Here is a 12,377-nt window from a genome sequence, read left to right as displayed (position 1 = left end):
TCAAGGGCTGAAGGGCCTGTACTGCACTGTGATGTTCTATGAAAGTGATCAGAATTAAAAGTTTATTCTTTTATCTTGAACATTTCTGATTTTACTGTGTGGAGTTTGCACATTCTCCCCGTTTCTGCGTGGGTTTCCTCCAGGTGCTCCGGTTTCTTCCCACAGTCCAAAGATGTGCAGGTCAGGTGAATTGGCCATGCTAAATTGCCCGTAGTGTTAGGTAAGGGGTAAATGTAGGGGTATGGATGGGTGGCGGGTCGGTGTGGACTTGTTGGGCCGAAGGGCCTGTTTCCACACTGTAATGTAATCTAATCTAAACTTTTTCCTGAAATGAAATGGGATTATAATAAGATTTTAGAGATATTTACATGGTTGTAAGTGAGAATCCTGGCAGTGTTCGCATCAGTAGCCATGCTGGCTTATTTCAAATGGACTGTCTATCACTAGAGGGTACATGGATAATTAGGATAACAGTGGTTCATCAATTTTGTATGTTCAGTCAATCCAATCCTCTATCTAGATTTATCCCTTCATCTGAATTGATTATGTGAGGTATTATTCTTGAAGATTTTTAAATACAATATGAAATGAATTATTCTCATCTACCTTGATAGTAGAAAGAGCTTGCATTAACATAACACATTTTTGGGTTTCACAACTCTTTTTTTTGATATATTTTGGTTTTGTTTTTGACAGATATTGATTAACTTGCACATACCAAACCTAAAACCTGCAATTGAGATGAAAGACCAATTAAACTGGTTTTAGTAACATTAGCTGAGGTAAGAATGTTAGGTAGGACATGAGAATGCAGCCTGATGTGCTCTGATAATACTTAGCAATCTCTATTCTACCAGATAAATGGATATAGACTGCAGTTTAACCTTGTGTCCAAATGTGGGAAGTATTAACATTTATAGAACTCCCTCATATTGCATGGAGTGACAGTCTCAAGTTTTCCAACTGGTGCTTAAGTCTGTGATGTTCTGACTTGGACTTGAGAGTGCTACCTACTGAGCTACCTTCTTATCAGTAAACTCCTCAGTCTGAATCCTGTTAATTGATGCCATCTGAAACAAAGACGAGATCATGCCTTTTCAGATAATAGTTTATTTCACATTACCAACCTCTGCACCACGTAATCATCAATATATTTACTGAGCAATATGAGAAGACAGGATTCACATTTCAACATTAAGACCACCAAAGTTAGCAAATTCCTAATTTACATACTTCAGCTGAATCCTTAGAAAATGTGGGATATTTCCCATATCTTTTATTGAAGCTGACATTGGCAAAGAAATCCAACTGAAGAAATCCAAAGAAATTCAACAGTCTGAAATGTTCTGCCTTTGGCCACTTGATTGAAGATCACAATGTTAAAACTGAAAGCCATGGTCTATTATTCAGTAGTGATCCCTACCTTACAGTGTAAGGCTGTGTACAGGCAGCATACAGGAGGCCCCTTAAGGCACTGGAGCCATATCATCAATGAAGCCTGCAGAAGATCCTACGTATTAAATGGAAGGACAAATGCATTAACATCAGTAACAACAGCAACATCTGGGGAGATGGTGGTGCAGTGATAGCAATCCAGAATCTTAGGCTAATGTTCTGAGGACATGAGTTCAAAACCCACCAAGGAATATTGGTGACATATGAATTCAAAAAAATCTCAAATAAAAAGCTTGCCTAATTGCAACTATGTGACCACTGTTGGTTCTTGTACAAAGTCCCATCTGGTTCACTAACGTTCTTTAGGAAAGGAATCTGCCATCCTTACCTGGAACTGGCCTACATGGTGTCTTCAGACCTATAGCAGTGCTGTTGACTCATTATTGCCATCCGAGAAATTAGGAATGGGCAATAAATGCTGGTCAAGACGGTGACATCCACATCCCATTAACAAATAAAAAGACATGTCCTCTCACAGGCAGGCACAATAACTTTTGAGGCTACAAACATAGTTATAAACTATATTAGATGATCATATCGTTTGAATGTCAGATATCAGGCTCCCAAATCAAGCAACCTTCTCTCAGCTCAGTCAGGACACACGCACCCAAGGAGAACAGATGAAGCACTTCAAAGGCAACAGGAAGATTGGGGTGGCACAGTGACTCGGTGATTAGCTTTGCCACCTCAAAGTGCCAGGGACCCATTTTCGATTCCAGCCTTGGGTGACTGACTTTGTGGAGTTTGTACTTTCTCGCTGTGTCTGTGTGGGTTTCTTCCGGGTGCTTCTATTTCTTCCCACAATCCAAACATATGCACACAAGGTGCATTGGCTATGATAACTTGCCCATAGTTTTCAGGGATGTGCAGGCTAGGCGGATTAGCCATGGGAAATGCAGGATCATAAGGTAGGGGGAGTAGGTCTGGGTGAGTTGCTCTTGGGTTGGCATGGACTCGATGGGCCAAATGGTCTGCTTCCACACTGCTGGGATTTTATGAATATATAACATTGGTCTCCCAAGAGTAGATATCATTGCTCTGGACCAATCAAAATGGAGGCAGAGGTTATAGGGAAATTTTCAGCATTCTGAGATCCAGTAATGACAAAATGCAGAAAAGAATAAGAGACAGTGACAAAAGAACAAGCCATGAGTCCAACTAATAATACAAACCAAATATCCTGTCTGAGAACAATTTCTTGTAAGTGCCATAAAACCTGCAGATTCCCAGTCAGCCTCATACTATCTTTAGACTCATGAAAGACAATCATTCTTGACTGCACTAGGTAGCCAAAAGTAGCTATACTTTAGTTCAATAGCTTGATAAAGATCAGTGGTAGGAAACCATCCCTATAATCTATCAAGCACGAAGTGAGAATTTCAACAGATAGAACAGTTATTCCATTTGAACATACTGTTTCAAATGTAATAAAACAACATACTTTTCTGATCGCAGTTTTTCCTTTAGTGAAGCTGTGGCCTATCTTTAACCTCTAACAGTAAGCCAAGTGACCATTCATTAATTATACACCTTGGTTATAAAACAGCAGTTCATGTTCAAATGCAGCAAGATTTGGACAATATCTAGGTTTGGTCTGACAAGTGGCAAGTAATATTCATGCCACACAAATGCCAGACTGTGATCATCACTAATAAGAGACAATCTAACTACCGCCCTTTGGCATTCAATGGCATTATCATCACTGAATCTCTTACTATCAACATCCTGGGATAATCGTTGACCAGAAACTCAACTGAACTCAAAACATAAAAACAGTGGCTGCAAAAGCAAGTCAGAGGTGAAGAATATTTCAGCGAGTAACTCACCTCCTGACTCTCCAAATCCCCTGTCCATCATCTACACAACACAAGTCAGGAGTGTGATGGAGTAGTTCCCACTTGCCTAGATGAGTTCAACTCCAACAACAGTCAAAAAACTTGACATCATCCAGAATAAAGCAGCCAACTTGATTGGCACTGCAGCCACAAGCATCCACTCCCTCCACCACTGATGCTTCGTGGAAACAATGTGTACTATCCACAAGATACATTGCAGAAATTCACCAAAGATCCTCAGGCAGCACCTTCTAAACCCGTGACTACATCACCTGGAAGGACAAGGGCAGCAGATACATGGGAACACTAAGTTCCCTCGAAGCCACTCACCATTCTGTCTGGGAAATATATTGCTGTTCCTTCATAGTTGCTGGGTCAAAATCCTGCAATTCCCTCCCTAATGGCATTGTGGGTCAACCCACAGCAGGTGGACTGCAGTGGTTCAAGGAAGCAGCTCACCACCACCTTCTCAAGGTCAACTAAAGACGGGCAGTAAAAGTTGGCCAGCCAGCAATGCCCACATCCCACAAATGAATACATTAAACTAAACTAAAATATCTTCTTTGATCACTATCATGTGACTTTACTAATAGTGATTCAGATGCCTTGAGATCCCCACCATAAGTTTTAAACACTTGGCACACCTGACTCTGGCTGATGTTATTGACGGAAGTTTGCAACCTTGGCCTCCTGTTCAACTCCCAGCTGAGTGTCACATGCCATATGTTCTTCTTCACAATGACTGCTAGGAAAGAAGGAAACATTGTCTTCATGTATACTACTACTATTTATGCTGTACTTCTCATCTAAAACAGTGCTGCTATCAACCAGCACTGCACGAGGTTACACTCATCTAATCACTCTATCTTGGCTTTCAGTTCACTAAATCAAATGGGGGCCCCATGTTCACTCCTAGTGATCAGGAGTTGACTCAGGGATGGTGCCAGAAGCAGCTCCTCATTTGCTAACTCTGGCACAGCTGTTTGATAAAGGAGAATTAGCAGACTTCCGACAATGGCATGTAATCAGCTCCAAAACCTCAGCAAACTCACTGGACTGGAAGAACCATAGAGTCATACAGCACAGAAAGAGACTTTTGGTCCAACTCATCCATGCTGACCAGACATCCCAATCTGCCATAGTCCCATTTGCCAGCATTTGGCCCATATCCCTCTAAACCCTTCCTATTCATGTACCTATCCAGATACCTTTTAAATGCTATAATTGTACTCACTTCCACCACTTCCTCTGGCAGCTCATTCCATATAAGCACCACTCTCTGCGTGAAAATGTTGTCCCTCAAGTCCTTTTTAAATCTTTCCCCTCTTACCTTAAGCCTGTGCTCTCTCGTTTTTGATTTCCCCATTCTGGGATAAAGACCTCGGTTAAAGGCTAAACCGTAAAGGGCGGCACGTTGGCTCAGTGGTTAGCACTGCTGCCTCACAGCGCCAGGGACCCGGGTTCAATTCCCGGGTTCAACCCACACACTCTCAGTGACTGCGTGGGTTTCCTCCGGTTTCCTCCCACAGTCCAAAGATGTGCAGATCAGGCGAACTGGCCATGCTAAATTGGCCATAGTGTTAGGTGCATTAGTCACGGGGTGTGGGTTGCTTCTTCGAAAGGTTGGTGTGGGCTTGTTGGGCCGAAGGGCCTGTTTCCACACTGTAGGGAATCTAATCTAAATCAATTATTTGTCGGCGGCACGGTGGCACAGTGGTTAGCACTGATGCTTCACAGCGCCAGAGACCCAGGTTCAGTTTCCGCCTCAGGCGACTCTCTGTGTGGAGTTTGCACATTCTCCCCGTGTCTGCGCCGGTTTCCTCTGGGTGCTCCGATTTCCTCCTACAATCCAAAAATGTGCAGGTTAGGTGAATTGGCCATGCTAAATTGCCCGTAGTGTTAGGTGAAGGGGTAAATGTAGGGGATTGGGTCTGGGTGGGTTGCGCTTTAGCGGGTCGGTGTGGACTTGCTGGGCCGAAGGGTCTGTTTCCACACTGTAAGTAATCTAATCTAATCTATTAACCCTAACCATGCCCCTCATGATTTTATAAATCTCCATAAGGTCACCCCTCAGCCTCCAATGCTCCAGGAGAAAAAGATTCCCCAGTCTATTCAGCCTCTCCCTATTGCCCAAACACTCCAACTCTGGCAACATCCTTGTAAGTCTTTTCTGCACCCTCTCAGTGCAGGCCTTAATTTGGAAAACCAGACCCCAGTCTCTTTGCAACAGACAGCCAATCCACACACTTGCCCACCTCCTATCCATCATCAGAAAACCTCTCTGGCAGCACTACTTGACCGATCCTCCAACTCTGTTCCTGCCATAGCTGGCAAATTCCAGTCCAAGACTCTGAATACTACCATTCAGCTACAGTTAATTCTATACCATCTAAACAATAAACAGTATTTCACATGTTTACTGATTTCACTTATTCTGTTAATTTTGCCTTAAGATATGCTAAATATCTGGCAGTGTTAAGATTATACTCAGAGAGTCCCTGCAGGTAGAAACAGGCCCTTCGGCCCAACCAGTCCATACCAACCCTCCAAAGAGTAACCCACCCATTCCTCTACCCTAGTATCCTATATTTACCCCCGACTACTGCACCTAACCTACACATCCCTTACCACAATGGGCAATTTAGCACAGCAAAATCACCTAACCTGCACATCTTTGGATTGTGGAAGGAAACCCACACATACACGGGGAGAATATGCAAGCTCCACACAGTCGCCCGAGGCTGGAATTGAACCCGGGTCTCTGGTGCTGTGAGGCAGCAGTGCTAAACAGTGAACCACCCCCACTTGATTAATTTACTGTCCTCTGTAAACATTAGTAATAAGCACTTAGTTGATCATTAGAAAATTACAAAATTTACAAAGGTTTCACTCAGATAGCACCTTTCCAAAATGTATGAACTTTCTTAAAAGCACAATTTCTGGATGTTTTCAACAAAGTCACTGAATGACAACTACCTGAATATGGTCACCTAATGGTTCCCAGTTATCAGCAGTGCTGTTTTACAAACAGGTTTCCCCAACTATATTACAAGAAAGTCCAGTGTAGCATTGTAATCAATAAATCACCAGACACAGACAGTGAATCCATGCAAGTTTAGTAATGAAGAAATTACAGCATTAAACTCGCTGGCATTAAACATTACTATTTACTTTATGTAAAAACAATGATCACTATTCTCTGTTAAATTTGAAGATCCTAAAATGGACGTTTTGTTTGCAGACAGTCTTTAAGTAAAACAGACATGACATGCTGCATTTATAATAATGGGTCAAGGTAAAAATAATGTCTGGGGCAATAGTGAATAGTTGTGGGAAAGTCAGACAAAAGAACTAAAACCACAAAAGCAATATCCGTATTTACATTACAGACAATTCATACAGCACCTACAGCAAGTGACCTTTGAAGTTGCATACAGTTTAGTTATTTTTTGCAATCATTAACTTGTTATGTATGTTATTAATGGTATCTTGATAAAATATTCTCAATATCAAAGAGGAAACATTACAGACTATATTGGGAACAAGTGGCATGGAAATAACTTTCAGAAATGCAATGAGAGAATATGGATGTTTGAAAACATCTGGAAAGAGAGAGAGGCCATCTAAATTCCCAAAATTCAGGACTATTCAAAATGAATGATGAATTAAATCCACTGGTGAAGCACTGAATTCCGATAGAAAGAGAAACCTGATTGATTCTCTCTTCCCTAATTCACAGGCACTAAGGATAGTGAACTGGCAAGTTAATGAGGACATGACCCAAGATGTCTAAGGCTATCCTGTAGGATAATTTCCTTCTGGCTTGTGTTTTGCAGAATCTCCTTCAATTGCATGGTCAAGACAGCTGAAACTTGATTTCAGATTCCATACAGTTTGCTCCACAATATTCTTGGAGTCCATGACTTTCATTACGATCAGGTAAGAAGGAGGTATTCCAGTTCTCATAGCAGCCATCTTCTGTCATCTAGATTGATCAAACAAATGATGTGATAGACAAGGGTCACATAATGAAGACATTACGGTAGCTGCCGTCTAAAGGGCACAGGCTTGCATTTTCCTTCTGATTGAACACTGATGGGATGGAAGCTCTCCATTTCATATAGTGTCCCCAAAAGTCAGTTGTGCAGCGTTTATTATGTCCTGGAAGAACTAAAAGCACGGAGTTCCCTGTGCTGTCTCGGTCTCAATGATGGTATCCATCCTAAAGGTGATTTGCTGACTTACTCTGGCAAAGTGGCAGCAGTGTGTACCAGTTGACTAGATACAAACAGCAACCTGCCCCTGCTCCTTTGACAGAGGAGCTTCTTTCAAACCTTCTTCTTCTGCCAACTAAAATAACAAGGGCTGCAAATGGGACACTACCATTTGCACATTCCACTTCAAGTCACAAAGAATCCTGACTTGAAAAGATATTGCTGTTCCTGCGTCTTTGCTGGGAAATGTGAAATACTCTATTTAGCAGCACTGTCTGTATGTATACTTCAATAGTTCAAGGCAAAGCCGACATGCTTTCGTTAAAGAGAAATCACGTTCAATTAATTTATTGAATTTCTTTTGAATAAGTAACTTGTGTTGTGGATAAAAGGGAACCAGTGGATATATGTTGCTTAGATTTCCAGAAGGCATTTGATAATATCCAACACCAAAGGTTATGACAGAAGATAAAAATTCATGGAAGTTGGGCTAAAATATTGGCATGGGTAGAAAATTGATTGGATAACCGGAAGCAGAAAATAGAAATGAATGAGACTTTTTCAGGTTGACAGGAAGATACAAGTTGTGCGTCACATAGTTGGTGGTGGGGCCTTGACACTTTACAATTTCTGTAAATGATTTAGATGAAGGTATGGTAGCTAAATTTACTGATGATACAAAAATAGGTAGGAAAATGCATTGTGAAGAAAACGTAAGGAGCCTACAAAAGGATATAAAAACTGAAAGAACTGCGGATGCTGTAAATCAGAAACAGAAACAAAAGCCGCTGGAAAAGTCTGACAGCACCTGTGAAGAGAAATCAAAGTTAACATTTCGGATCCGGTGACCCTTCAGAATTGACTACAAAGGGATATCGATAGGCTGTGAGTGGGCAAAGATGTGGTGAATGGAGTACAATGTTAGAAAGCCAGAAATTGTCCATTTTGCCAGAAGAATAAACAGAAAGCATATTACATAAATGGTGGGAGATTGTTGAACTCTGAAGTACAGAGAGAGCTGGGTGGCCTAATGCATGAATCACAGAAAGTTATTGTGCAAGTACAGCAATTAACTGAGCAATAGAATGCTATGGTTTATTGTGAACAGAACTGAATATGAGGGTAGAGAGATTATGTTTCAGTTATACATGGCACTGATTGTGTACAGTACTGGTCATCATAGTTAAGGAAGCATGTTAATGCATTTGAAGCATGGCTTACATGGAATAGTTGGATTGCATTATGAGAAGAAGCTAGAAAGGATAGGCCTATATCCTTTGCAGTACAGAAGAGCCAGCGGTGTCTTAATTAAAACATAAGATTCTGAGCAGACTTGACCAGGTGGATGAGTCACAGAGTCATAGAGATGTATAGCATGGAAACAGACCCTTCGGTCCAACCCATCGATGGCGACCAGATATCCCAACCCAATCTAGCCCCACCTGCCAGCACCTGGCCCATATCCCTCCAAACCAATTCTATTCATATACTCATCCAAATGCCTCTTAAATGTTGCAATTGTACCAGCCTCCACCACTTCCTCTGGCAGCTCATTCTATACACTTACCACCCTCTGCGTGAAAAAGTTGCCCCTTAGGTCTCTTTTATATCTTTCCCCTCTCACGCTAAACCTATGGCCTCTAGTGCTGGACTCGCCGACCCCAGGGAAAAGACTTTGCCTATTTATCCTATCCATGCCCCTCATAATTTTGTAAACCTCTATAAGGTCACCCCTCAGCCTCCGACGCTCCAGGGAAAACAGCCCCAGCCTGTTCAGCCTCTCCCTGTAGCTCAGATCCTCCAACCCTGGCAACGTCCTTGTAAATCTTTTCTGAACCCCTTTCAAGTTTCACAACATCTTTCCGATAGGAAGGAGACCAGAATTGCAGGCAGTATTCCAACAGTGGCCTAACCAATGTCCTGTACAGCCGCAACATGACCTCCCAACTCTTGTACTCAATACTCTGACCAATAAAGGAAAGCATACCAAACGCCTTCTTCACTATCCTATCTACCTGTGACTCCACTTTCAAGGAGCTATGAACCTGCACTCCAAGGTCTCTTTGTTCAGCAACACACCCTAGGACCTTACCATTAAGTGTATAAGTCCTGCTAAGATTTGCTTTCCCAAAATGCAGCACTTCGCATTTATCTGAATTAAACTCCATCTGCCACTTTTCAGCCTATTGACTCAGCTGGTCCAAATCCTGTTGTAATCTGAGGTAACCCTCTTCGCTGTCCACTACACCTCCAATTTTGGTGTCATCTGCAAACTTACTAACAGTACCTTTTATGCTTGCATCCAAATCATTTATGTAAACACAAAAAGTAGAAGGCCCAGCACCGATCCTTGTGGCACTCCACTGGTCACAGGCCTCCAGTCTGAAAAACAACCCTCCACCACCACCCTCTGTCTTCTACCTTTGAGCCAGTTCTGTATCCGAATGGCTACTTCTTCCTGTATTCCATGAGGTCTAACCTTGCTAATCAGTCTCCCATGGGGAACCTTGTCGAACGCCTTACTGAAGTTCATATAGATCACATCTACTGCTCTGCCCTCATCAATCTTTTTTGTTACTTCTTCAAAAAACTCAATCATGTTTGTGAGACATGATTTCCCACGCACAAAGCCATGTTGACTATCCCGAATCGGTCCTTGCCTTTCCAAATACAAGGAAAATCTGTCCCTCAGGATTCGCTCGAACAACTTGCCCACCACCAAGGTCAGGCTCACCGGTCTATAGTTCCCTGGCTTGTCTTTACCGCCCTTCTTAAACAGTGGCATCACATTTGCCAACCTCCAGTCTTCCGACACCTCACCTGTGACTATCGATGATACAAATATCGCAGCAAGAGGCGCAGCAATCACTTCTCGAGCTTCCCACAGAGTTCTCAGGTACACCTGATCAGGGCCTGGGGATTTATCCACCTTTGATCATTTCAAGACATCCAGCACTTCCTCCTCTGTAATCTGGACAATTTGCAAGATGTTACCATCTATTTCCCTACAGTCTATACCTTCCATATCGTTTTGCACAGTAAATACTGATGCAAAATATTCATTTAGTATCTCCCCCATTTTCTGTGGCTCCACACAAAGGCCGCCTTGCTGATCTTTGAGGGGCCCTATTCTTTCCCTAGTTACCCTTTTGTCCTTAATATATTCGTAAAAACCCTTAGGATGTTTCCTCTTGTGGAAGAATCCAGAACAGAACAAGGGGTCATGGTTTAAAAATAAGAAGTTACCCATTTAAAACAGAATTGAGGAAAAGAAAATTCTCTTAGATGATTACTGTGTTTAGAATTCCCTTCCTCAAAAGCAGTGAATGCATAATCTTTACATGTATTGAAAGCAGAGATCGACAGATTATTTGATTACCAAGGAGATGGAAGGTCATTGTGTGAATGCAGTAATGTAGATTTGAAGTTAAAATCAGGTCAGCCACAACCGTATTGCAGGGCAGAGCAGGCTAATAGTGGCCTACTCTTGTTCCTCGTTTGTATGGGCAATAAATGTTGGCATTGCCAAAGCTGCTTATGCGACATAAAAGAATTAAATTAATGAGGGCTTTTGTTACCCGTTTGATACAGCTGCACACTACAGACTAGGAAATGTGAGCAACATACACAGAATGCAGTCTGAAAGTAGGTTGTGCAAAAACTTTAAAGCATGTATCTTGGAAAGCCTGTGGTACATACTATACCTAACCCATTAAAGAGGACCTGCTGAAACAGGTGAGGTGGAGATTTAGCCTGCTCTCCTTCTCCAAAATAACTGTCAGTTGATAGACTTTTGGCTGGGATAAGGGTTTTTATGAGTAACTGCTCCCTTGCTCGTCTTATCTTTGAATCAGTGCAGCTCCTGTGTGCCATGATTCAGAGACTGCTGCTCTTCCTCTTCCTCCAATTAATGAACAAACAGTTTCTAGTTAAGTCAGTTTATGGAACCAGTGTCATTAAGATTTACTCAGCGATTTTGTCAGTGGCCCAGTTAAAATTGCATTAGGGTTAATATACTGGCATCAGGCCTCAATCGATATACCAAGCCTGTCACTTTCTAATAGGTACATTTGTGACTTCATGTACAATAGCAATCAGCCAGTTTCTGGTGAGAGAGTAGAAATAAATTGATTTTTTTGATTTTAACCCCTTGTGCACTCTAGTTTTGTCATGTACTTACTTTAATCAACCTGTTTGAACATGTTATTAACACCTCTGGGGCAAATGGGACTTAAACACTGATGTTCTTGCCCAGAGATGGGAACACCATCACCGCACCACATACCCATAAAGTCTTATCCTGTACACTGAGTTAAAATGGGCTTCTAGTGTAATGTAGTAGTGTAAAGTTACTGCTTAAAGTATCTTGTTTATATATAAGTGACTGGTATAAAGAAAAAAAAGGCTGGTGCCATAGGGCATCTCCTTCTATACTCCTATCTTAACCATCATCATTACAATCCACTTGTCCATGAGTTATGAAGCTATGCTCACACGGTGAAACACAAGTTCCACTATAAATCATTCTTCCCTGGAATATATTAGGTTAACCTATCATTGCATCTCAGTTCTCTGGAGCTTCAAAACAATTGGCTCATTGTTACTTAGATACAGAGAAATGCAAGAGTGTGACTGTAGCATCTTTGGATATGAGATATAGTTCATGCACTCTAATAGCTGTCTACTTCAGGATAACAAATAGCACTGATCCAAGAAACCCAGCAGCCCTGGAGCACTGACAGCTTGTATCCTTCAACAAATATAGACATGCTAGTCAAGGCTTTTACTTTTGTTCCCTTTAGAAAAATCTATTCAGTTAGCATTCACATCGCATCTACGTTTTGGAACAAAACTTGCTGAATCAATCAGTTCA

At 41.8% G+C, this 12,377-nt stretch overlaps 1 protein-coding gene across 5 annotated transcripts in view; it reads right to left on the bottom strand.

Moving 5' to 3' along the window:
* The window catches only part of LOC122549028 (RNA-binding Raly-like protein), a 913,629-nt gene that overhangs the window by 596,039 nt on the left and 305,213 nt on the right, over positions 1–12,377 (bottom strand). For 2 of the 5 annotated variants that reach the window (XM_087986498.1, XM_043688162.2), the window contains exon 3: positions 1,424–1,510. The exons of 2 other annotated variants lie outside the window; for them this stretch is intronic. The gene's annotated coding sequence lies outside the window, so the exon portion shown is untranslated. Of the gene's footprint in view, positions 1–1,233; positions 1,260–1,423; positions 1,511–12,377 lie in introns of those variants that run through there. One more of the 5 variants, XM_087986499.1, reaches the window with a different exon arrangement.

This window comes from Chiloscyllium plagiosum, unplaced genomic scaffold, assembly GCF_037043375.1.
Source record: "Chiloscyllium plagiosum isolate Xiang-an unplaced genomic scaffold, Cpla_swu_hap1 HiC_scaffold_4, whole genome shotgun sequence".
In the NCBI taxonomy this organism is placed as follows: Eukaryota; Metazoa; Chordata; class Chondrichthyes; order Orectolobiformes; family Hemiscylliidae; genus Chiloscyllium; species Chiloscyllium plagiosum.
This window is presented reverse-complemented; position numbering and strand designations above follow the sequence as displayed.